This window comes from Leptodactylus fuscus, chromosome 2 (genome assembly GCF_031893055.1).
Source record: "Leptodactylus fuscus isolate aLepFus1 chromosome 2, aLepFus1.hap2, whole genome shotgun sequence".
Classification (NCBI taxonomy): Eukaryota; Metazoa; Chordata; class Amphibia; order Anura; family Leptodactylidae; genus Leptodactylus; species Leptodactylus fuscus.
The window spans coordinates 90,745,911-90,756,759 of NC_134266.1; the positions used below are offsets into that span (position 1 = coordinate 90,745,911).

General features: G+C 43.6%; 1 protein-coding gene across 1 annotated transcript in view; it reads right to left on the reverse strand.

Annotated features, from left to right (window-relative positions):
- Nucleotides 1-9,805, reverse strand: part of SLC45A3 (solute carrier family 45 member 3) — a 48,422-nt gene extending 38,617 nt beyond the window's left edge. The window contains exon 1 of the mRNA XM_075264161.1: nt 9,719-9,805. The gene's annotated coding sequence lies outside the window, so the exon portion shown is untranslated. The remainder of the gene's footprint in view (nt 1-9,718) is intronic.
- Between the last annotated feature and the right edge of the window lie 1,044 nt (nt 9,806-10,849).

Genomic DNA, 10,849 nt, shown 5'->3' on the forward strand with positions numbered 1-10,849 from the left:
CCCTCAAATATCAGGCACATCTTCCCCCTGAGCTATCCGCCTTACTGAACCAGCCCAAACTTATAGATTCTAGGCATCTTTTATGCCAATGAGAAATGACTGTGCATTGGGCCTTTCCATGTGTTTAAACATTACATTGTTATTTTTGTTGCACTAAAATTGAATGCTACTTTCACTCTCGATACAGTACATGTGTTAGGATGAGTTCCCGCAGGTTTGCCTTCAGGCGTACAGCGCCACCTGCGGGCCAACCCAAATCTTGCCCTTGATGCATGCTCACACATTTCAGAGTCGCTCAGAGGTTAAGTCCCATCGTGGCCCTACTGAGCATGACCGATCAGGTCATGGCCACCTCCCCTGCTGGGCGGGGACTTCCCTTTATATGGTGTGAGTCAACACCCACCCGGTGCTCACACTTTCCCCAAAAACACTTGAGACAGGAGGTTAGGACAGTAGCTCCAGGCTGCTTCCAGTAGTTAGGCAGGTTGCTAGGCTGGGCCTCTGTGTGGGGTTACCTTAGCTTCTCCTGGCACTGTAAAGACCTATAAGTCCTGAACTGGCAGCTCTACACTACGGCTCGGTGCAGTGGACTCTGTACCAGCTGGTGGGGCTTCCAGCAGGTTTGGTCTCTTAGCTAGCCTATCTGTCACTGTCTACTTGTGTTGTAGCTCCTAGCTGTGCGGAGCCATTTGTGTTGCTGACAGGGGTGACATTTAACCCCTGACAGCCTCTGTTGCAGCCTATTCACACGGTAGCTGCACAAACCATTTACCCAGTGAGGTCAACTGGTGTAAATCTCCATTGCAGTTTATTCACACGATAACTGCACAAACCTTTTACCCAGTGAGGTTAACTGGAGTAATCTCCATTGCAGCCTGTTCACACGGCAGCTGCACAAACATAGTTACCCAGTGAAGTTAACTGGTGTAAAACTTTATTGCAGCCTGTTCACACTGAAGCTGCACAAAGCTATCGTCCCAGTGAAGTCAACGGGTACAAACCTCATCATAGCCTGTTCACATTGTAGCTGCTCTAACTCATTCACCCCGTGAAGTAAACTGGTGCATGTTTATTACCCCCTGTTCAGCCATACTGCTGCCTGGTACTGGCACGCGGCCGCCCATCTGGGCCTGTGGACCTCACTGCAGTGTCCTGCAGTCTGGCCGTTCTATAGTTGCAAAAAAACATTATTTTTATACACACACATAATCGTAACAACATGTATCCTACAATTCCTGGCCAGTAAGACACTCCACCCACACAAACAAGTCCTCCTACAGTTATATTTAGTGTTACCTTTTCCCTTCTGAATGACGTCATACCTTGTAATATTTGTAGATAAGTAGATTTGCACATGCCACATTTTATTGCTTTCATAAGCAGACGTGTCTTCCTGTTTTCTTTTCCTTATAATGCAGCAATAGAAGAATCTACATTTCACAACTTCCAAAAATCACACAAGAAGTTTATTCCCTAATTCAGCATAAAAGACATTATTAAAAGAACTGCTAGAGATCCACCTGCAAACTGGTGAGGTGACACATTGGCACATCGTATTCCTGTTTTTATGCCCTATGATACCTTTTTGTTACATGAATGTATCCGTAAGTTACACTGCTCAAATAAATAAAGGGAATATTTAAGCAACACAATGTAACTCCAAGCAACACTGACTGACAATCAAATTCACGTGCTGTTGTGCAAATGGAATAGACAGCAGATGGAAATTATTGGCAATTATCGAGACACTCAATAAAGGAGTGGTTCTGCAGGTGGGGACCACAGACCACATCTCAGTACCAAGGCTTTCTGGCTGATGTTTTGGTCACTTTTGAATGTTGGTTGTGCTTTCACACTGGTGGTAGCATGAGATGGAATCTACAACCCACACAAGTGGCCCAGGCAGTGCAGCTCATGCAGGATGGCACATCAATGCAAGCTGTGACAAGAAGGTTTGCTGTGTCTGTCAGCGTAGTGTCCAGAGGCTGGAGGCGCTACCAGGAGACAGACCAGTACACCAGGAGACGTGGAGGGGACTGTAGGAGGGCAACAACCCAGCAGCAGGACCGCTACCTCCGCCTTTCAGCAAGGAGGAACAGGAGGAGCACTGCCAGAGCCCTGCAAAATGACCTCCAGCAGGTCACAAATGTGCATGTGTCTGCACAAACCGACTCCATGAAGATGGTATGAGGGCCAGACGTCCACAGATGGTTGTTGTGCTCACAGCCCAACACCGTGCAGGACACTTGGCATTTGCCACAAAACACCAGGAGTGGCAACCTCTCCACTAGCAGTGGAGAGAGATCTGCTGCCTGCAACATCCTTCAGCATGACCGGTTTGGCAGTGGGTCAGTAATGGTGTGGGGTGGCAATTCTTTGAAGGGCCACACAGCCCTCCATGTGCTCGCCAGAGGTGGCCTGACTGCCATTAGGTACCGAGATAAGATCCTCAGACCCTTTGTGAGAACATATGCTGGTGCAGTTGGCCATGGGTTCCTCCTAATGCAGGACAATGCCACACCTCATGTGGCTGGAGTGTGCCAGCAGTTCCTGCAAGATGAAGGCATTGAAGCTATGGACTGGCCCACCCATTCCCCAGACCTGAATCTGATTGAGCACATCTGGGACATCATGTCTCGCCCCATCCACCAATGTCACCAATGTCAATGTTGCACCACAGAACCCCAGACTGTCCAGGAGTTGGCGGATACTTTAGTCCAGGTCTGGGAGGAGATCCCTCAGGAGACCATCCGCAACCTCATCAGGAGCATGCCCACACATTGTAGGGAGGTCATACAGGCACATGGAGGCCACACACACTACTGAGACTCATTTTGACATGTTTTGAGGACAATACATCAAAGTTGGATCAGCCTGTAGTGTGTTTTTTCCACTTTAATTTTGGGGGTGACTCCAAATCCAGGTCTCCATTGGTTAATAAATTTTATTTCCATTGATGATTTTTGTGTGATTTTGTTGTCATCACATTCAACTTTGTACAGAACAAAAAGTATTTAATGAGAATATTTCATTAATTCAGATCTAGGATGTGTTACTTGAGTATTCCCTTCATTTTTTTGAGCAGTGTATTTAATATTTGAACGTATACTTTTTACATGTGCAAAGCCTGACGCCGCAAAACTGAGTTCAGCAATACTTTATTCTCTGTTTTCTTACACTACAATGATGTATACCAATCCTCTTGACTGAATATCATTTTGTACTTAATATTCAATTGATGAATTGACTACAACATATGGAACACTGTATTGTATAATATATGGACTAAGCAAAGACTCTCCCTGTTGGGTGAGCAACGAAAAAATCTGATTGAGCATCAATCTGATTCAGCAAGGGATACCAACATAGTGCTCTGCAGTAGCTGACAGATATTAACAGGAGAAATAGAAGCATTGAAGGGGTCTGCCATTATGTTTTTCAACACTAGTCACCAGTTTTCATCATTATTTTTAAAGAATATAAATAAAATTTACGTCTTTAGGGTTCTGGACAAATGGATCTTTGCTTGGCTAAAGTCATTTTGTTTATGTACAGGACACAGAAAAGTGCACAGACTTATTAAAAGGAACTCAGGGTTGGTTCACATTAGCGTATGTATTACGTCCAGTTAGAGTCCACATGGAGACCCCCCAGACAGAATACAATCGTAATTGCAAGCGCTGTGTTGTAAAAGCACACGGACCCCATAGACTATAATGTGGTCCGTGTGCTTGCCGTGCACTGCCTGCACAAATGATTTGTGATGGAATACATAAGCTAATGTGAACCAGGGGTCAGAGATCAAAAGAGCATAATAGCAATGGTGGATTGAAGAGCTGAACATAGACCTATTAATGACTTCCTCTTATCAAAAGAACATAGTGGCAATCATTGGAGAGGAGTTGATCATTAATGGGATCCCCAAAGATCAGGAGAGCATAGTGACAATGGTTGCTGAGAAGTCCAACATAGACCTTTAATGATTTCCACTTATCAGATGGACATTGTGACGATGGTTGTAGAGGAGTTAAGGTCCTATTAGACAGGGAGTTGTAGTACTGCTCATACAGTATCTCCTATCAATGATTTTCCAGGAAAAAAGCATCTATTTTGAAATGCACAGAACATTTATGGTTGTATCATAAATGTGATATACAGTACTTAATGTCTAAGACTGGCTACACCCACACAGATTTATTTTGTGAAAAACACCATGAAATCTATACCTTTTCTCAAAAGAGTATTTCATTGTGATTGTTTCGGTAATACATTTTTTTAACATTCATATTTTAGGCTTTTTTGTTCCTATAAAGTTTATGGAAAAACATCTACAGCATTTTGCTTTTTGAACAAAAATGCTAATGTCCCAAAATATATGACTGTAGAGCATTTCATAATTTCCTACTGTCTTTAAACTTACATCCGGCTGTGGAAATTTGTCATACAAATGGCAAAAAATTGTGGAAAATCTGGCAAAAAATGCAGTGCTTTTTTCTAAACAAAACTATATGTGCTACCACCCTTAGCCTTATTCACACTACGGTGAAAAAAAGCCATGTGTCAATGCAAGTAAGGCTAGGTTCACACTAGTGCTTGCTATACATTAGGGGTTTCCATCCCCGAACCTGCTTAAAATAATGCACATTTAAAAAAAAAAAAAAAAAAAAAAGTGCATTTTTCAGGCGGAAACCAAGCGGAAAACTGGCAGACCCAATTATAGTCTATGGCGTCCGTACGTAACCACTTTTTAAGCGGGTTAGCTTTCCATTTATTGGGTTCACAAGCAGATCCAAAGAAGGGAAAGCTGAATGCTAGTGTGAACCTAGCATTAAATGAATTGACATCTGTTAGAAAAGGATCAGTGGGTTGAGACAAAAATGAGATCAATGAAATATATCAAATTTTTATTTAACGGAGTGTTAGAAAGAGATGCCAAACAGAACACTCGGCCGCCAAAAAGGGAGAAACAGATTGGAACGGATGCAAAACTACTGTCAAAAGCAGACAAAAGTCTGTTTAGGGTCCATTTACACAGAGTGTTTTGGCAAGGATTTTGGCGCTGAATCTGTGTCAAAATCCACATGGAAAAAGGCTAGCAGAACACATTGAAATCAATGGGAGGCTTTTTTTCAGTGTGCAAAATTCCACTAGCGGAAAAAAAATCTTCCTTCAGGCGGATTCCACCTGCAAAAACCAGAGCAGTGAATGGGAGGCGGAAAATCCATGTGGACTTGAAGTATGGAAAAACCGCTAGCAGTTTTTCAAGGTCCATACATTGTGCTGGAGGAAAAACACATTTCCTAATTCCTGAAGCGGATTTTTTTCTCACAAAAAAACTGTAAGGGTGCATGCACATGGACGAAAATGGCGCTGAATTTGGTGTGGAATCCGCGTCAGATTCAGCACTGAAAATAAAGCCTGCCATTGACATCAATAGGTTCTTTTTAAGGAACCCATTGAAGTCAATGGAAGGCAATGGGAGGCTGAGTGTTCTGTTTGGCATCTCTTTCTAACCCTCCGTTAAATAAAAGTTTGATGAATTTCATTGATTTTTTTTGTCTCAACCAACTGATCCTTTTCTAACAGCTGTCAATCCATTTGATGCTAGGTTCACACTAGCGTGCAGCTTTCCCTTCTTCGAATCCGCTTGTGGACCCAATAAACAGAAAGCTAATCCACTTAAAAAGTGGTTACCCATGGACACCATAGACTATAACTGGGTCTGCCAGGTTTCCACTTGGTTTCCGCCTGAAAAGTACAGATTTATTTTTTTTAAAAAAGCGCATTTTTTAAGCAAGTTCGGGGATGGGAACCCCTAATGGGTTTTAAGAAACCCATTGAAGTCAATGGGAGGCCTTTTTTTAGCGCTGAATCTGACACGGATTCCACATCAAATTCAGCGCCATTTTCCTCTGTATGAACGCACCCTTAAATCCATCATAAGCAGAACAGTCCTGTGAATAAGGCTATCTTAACTGGGCTCAAGGGTGCAGCAGTTTCATTTGTTTAGTAAGATTGTATTTGCTGATAGGACATAAGGGTCTCTAAAGTATTAGTTGTTTCCATACTTCAAGCAGGCAAACCTCTAGCAGCGTACGGTATATACATGGATAGAATGTGCTGTTTATAACTTGATTCCTGCATTGCAGGAATTGTGATTTCCTTTCAGATAAGAAGTGAAAGGACAACTAGTGAAGTATTCATTAGATGCTGCTATATACAGTAGTTAGAGTTACAGGTCATTTGATCTATGAGTAACAATGCCAGCAATAGGGATATAGAGTGTATACGCTGTACAATGTGAAGAAGCACAGCACAATAAAACACTTTGTTTTTCCTTAATGTTTGATGATATTATATTTTTTGATGGCATTTAAATGGTTTTGGATGGAGGACTCTACGTCCACTAGGCTTCGGCGCCCCTGTGAACTCAATTTCAAAGTGTCAATGTCTTTACATGCCTTCATTGCCTCTAGCATGTCCTAATACACTGCCTGACAGTCTGCCACCGACAATATAATACAATGCACTACATAGGTAGTGCAATGTATTATATAAGCAATCAGAAGATAGCAAGTTCAAGTGTCCTAGAGGAACCCAATAATAATGCTAAAAAATTGACAAAAAACACAAGTTATACAATTATAAGGCAGATAGATAGATAGATAGATAGATAGATAGATAGATAGATAGATAGGGGTTTTCCAATCTAAAATTTTATTTTTTTAATTAGGCAGGGGGAGGTGAAAAAAATGAATTAAAAAAATATATATTCACCTGTCCCCGATGCTCCAATGCCTCCCAGCACAGTGCAGCAGCTCTGTGGTTTTCTTATGGTGAAAGCCCTGCCACACATGAAAGCCAATGGACACGGGACGGCTCTACCTGTCTCGTCCCCGGGTCCCTTCCTCAGGCCACTTATTGACCTTCTCCAGTCATGTGAACGCAGAGGCCAATGGGCGGCCTCAGCAGAAGGGACTGGGAGGTCACAGCTGGTGAGGACTTCAGCAAAAGAAGACAGCCGAGCAGCAGGACTGGACCGCACTGGGAGGACACCGGAGACAGGTGAGTATGTTTTTGGTTTTTTCAACATCTAATTAAGAAAAACATCACGTTACACATATTCTGTGGGTTGGTATAGTTTTTGTAACATTTTAACACCCTAAAAAAATCCCAAATTTTCAAAAAAAAATTTAAATTCTCAGAGTCACCATATTCTGACACCCTGTATTCAGGGTTGTGTCCTTTTTTGTAAAGCCAGATGCATGTTTTATTTATACCACTCTGAGAACTGTCGGAAACTTTGATCACTTTTTAGTCAAATTTTTACGGAAGCTAAACCAACAAAAAAATGGTGGTTCAGCTCTTTTGATCTTTTTTTCTCACTACGGCATTCACTGTCTGAAAAATATATTTTTATATTTGTAGATTAGGCATCTGTAGATTTAATTGACATGCTGCGATTTCCAAAACTGTAACAATTTTGTAAATTGCAGCATTTCCATTGCATGTATTTTTTGCCAAATTCCATCCACTTTGCAGTGAGTGTAAAACACCACGACGTTTCTGCTGCAGCTAAACTTAACCCCATGTGGGGCACTGGCATTGGCTCCAGCTGTCATGGTAAAGACCTGACATTCACCGCAATAGTACGGCAGATGTTGGTAAGGGGTTAAGCTGTATGCTGAATGGTGCAAAATTTGTAGCATAAAAAGGCAATGGCAAAAATGCAGGATTTTTTGTGCCCTCATAGAAAAAGTTAATCAAATGAGACATAGCTACCCCAAATAAATGGGTTATAACAGGAATAGAGATGAGCGAGTACTGTTCAGATCAGCCGATCCGAACAGCACGCTCGCATAGAAATGAATGGACGTAGCCGGCATGCGGGGGGTTAAGCGCGCTGGCTACGTCCAAGCGGAAGTACCAGGTGCATCCATTCATTTCTATGGAGCGTGCTGTTCGGATCGGCTGATCCGACCAGGGGTTTCCATCCTAAACCCTGGAGAAACTGGACAGGGGACGGCTTGCCGGCGGTCAGCTTAAAAACCCATTCATTTGAATGGGTTTTTAAAGATGACCGCAGGTGTCGGTATGCAGCCTTTCCACCTGGAAAAAGTTTTTTTTGCACGGACACAAAGTGGTACATGCAGGGCTTTGTGTCTGTGCAAAAAAACCCCAAAACAAAACGGTTTCCAGGCGGAGAGGCCGCATATGACACTGGCAGTTTAAATGAATGGGGTTTAAAGCTAACCACCAGCAAGCCGTCCCCTGTCCATTTTCTCTAGGGTTTAGGACGGAAACCCCTGGGTGGAAAGTGGCGGTAGTGTGAACACCCCCTTAATTGCTGATCAATGAGGGTCTACTGAAAATAGCACTGTTTTACCCCCTCCCCACTGTAAATTCAGGTTAACTCAATGTAAGTACTGAAGTGAAGCACTGTACTTGGTTATCTCTGGCGCACTACAAATACAGGAGCACGGATGAGTCCGGAGATAGCTGAGTGCTTCACTTCACTTCAATGGGAGCACAGATGTGTCCTGTCCAGCAGAGCAGACATTCAGCCCAGCTGCAGTCAGGCTGAGTTCACAATGGAGGTAAAACATCCATGTTCTCAGAATGTTATCAGATATTTATTTTCTATTCGTAGAATAGAGGATAAATATCCCCTTCAAACACGACAACTTGTCCCACCAAAAAACAAGCAATCATACAGTTACACTGATGGAAAAAGAAAAAAAATGATACCTCTTGGTACATGACAGTGGGCTATTAAGGCCTAAAACAGTCAAGTCACTAAAGGGTTAATATTAAAGTCAATCGGGACAGATACCAACAAAAAGTCTTCCATCCGTATTCGCCAATCTGGTACACGTCAATGCCCGCCTTTCTACTTCTCTAACAAATTGGAACAATGGACAGTCCAACAGCAGCGTGAACCTGGCCTTAGGTATCAAGTGGCTGTGCAGGGTCAGTATACATTTGTATATACTGATATAAATGTATACATTTATATACATGTATACATTTATAAAGCAAGTGAAGTATAAGGAAAAAGAACTAGTCCAAGTGTGGCTGAAAAGCTCTCTTACATTATAAAGAAAACGTCGCAGTACTTTATATTTTTTTTAGTATAAAAATGTCCTTTTATCACAGGTTTATACATTGCTATAGGACACTGGCAAGGCAGGGTTAATTCAGGGACAGGGAAGGGAAGTATCCAGGAGGTGGAAAGAGATGACAAAATAGCATTCTAAGTATTCATTTGATATGAGTCACAATCCTTACTCCGGAAGATCAGAAGGAAAAGCTGAGTTCTCCAGCTAAATCTAGGAATAGTGGGAAAGAGAAAAGGAGGGTGGAAGATGCAGCCAGAAGACAGATGGAGAGGGGCTGCTGCTGACCATGGGCAGTGAGGGGTTAAGCAGCTCTGCTTGTCACACACAAAACTATCATACGAGGGAAACCCTCTCATGCCTCTGCCCTGTGGTTATGAGGGACAGAGGTATTTAGGTTGCCCCTCTTTATCTCCAGCCCCCCACGGACCCAGACAATGAGCCCTAGTACATTAGAGGGATCCCTGCCAGGCGCAGCACAAAACTGCCTGGTGACAAAGTATCCGACACAGAACTTGTGCGAACTTCTTCTCCTGGGATGGCAGGGAGGATGGTACAAGTCTATGCATTGTATAATGAAACTCCTATAGGAAGTGTCTCACCTCGCTGCCGCCCGGCCTCCGGGATGTACCTGCGCCCCCCGTATCACCTTCCAGTGCGTGTCCTAGGCGACAGCTCGGCAACTTCTCCACCAGCTCTGCTGCAGTTTTAAATCTCAGAGTGCCTGCGCAGTGCTGAGCAGGGAGGGGAGGCTAGAAGACCTGTGTGGGAGGAGGTGTGACACCGGATTATGACAGTCACTTAGGGCTGTCACTTGTCAGACTCCACATGCAGTTGTCAGACAGGCAGTACAGGTGTCATATGCACAGTGGTGTAGTCAGAGAACTGCAGTGCTGCTCAGTGTGCTGTTACCTTGTGATAGGCATAATAGTATCTGTGTGTAGCGATAGAGATTCATAGCGAGAAAGCAGCAGATCGGGTCTGGCATGCTCAATGCACCACGCAATTGCTTGAAGAGCAATCCCATAAGATTGTGTTATCTCCCAATGACTGAAGGGCCCCCAAAGGGCTGCATAGCAGTTGGGGACACATTGTGGCAATGGACTACGAATGGGGAATTTTAGTTGTTAAATTATTTTATCAATTATTATTTTTATTAAAATTATTACTAAAATTTGAAATGGTTCAGCTCTGTCTCTGTTTTTTCCCTTTGAATGTATGTGGTGATCAAAATGGTGCTTACCTGGAGAGGTCAAAGCGAGGTAAGCTGTGGGTCCACGAGCAAGCTTCCAGATGCGCCGAGGAGCCATGGATCTAGCTGCTGTTGCAGCAAAGCTGAAGTAAGCCCGGGAGAAGAGGGGTGGCAGTGCCAGAGGTAGGGGTGAGGAGTGCCGGTCAGTCCAGCAGGGGCAGCGACGCGGCAGCTCAAGCTCGGAGGAGAGCCCTTATCAGGGTAATCCTTGTCTGGAGCCTGGGCAGAGCTTTAAAACCTGGGCACTGGCGGTGTGTGGCGCAAATATGCTGCTGCTCTGTGGGATGGATGGGGCTCTGAACCCTTCTCTGGTTGCGACAAGTTTGGAACAACCATTCTGTGGATTAGGATCTTCAGCTGATGGTTTTCAACAGGCTGGCTCTTCACGGGACAAGGCGACACCTAGTGGTGAGAACCCGTATGGGCAGCTTTTAAACTCCAATGTTTTACAGTTGATTCAGTGTTTGAATGAATTAGTTAA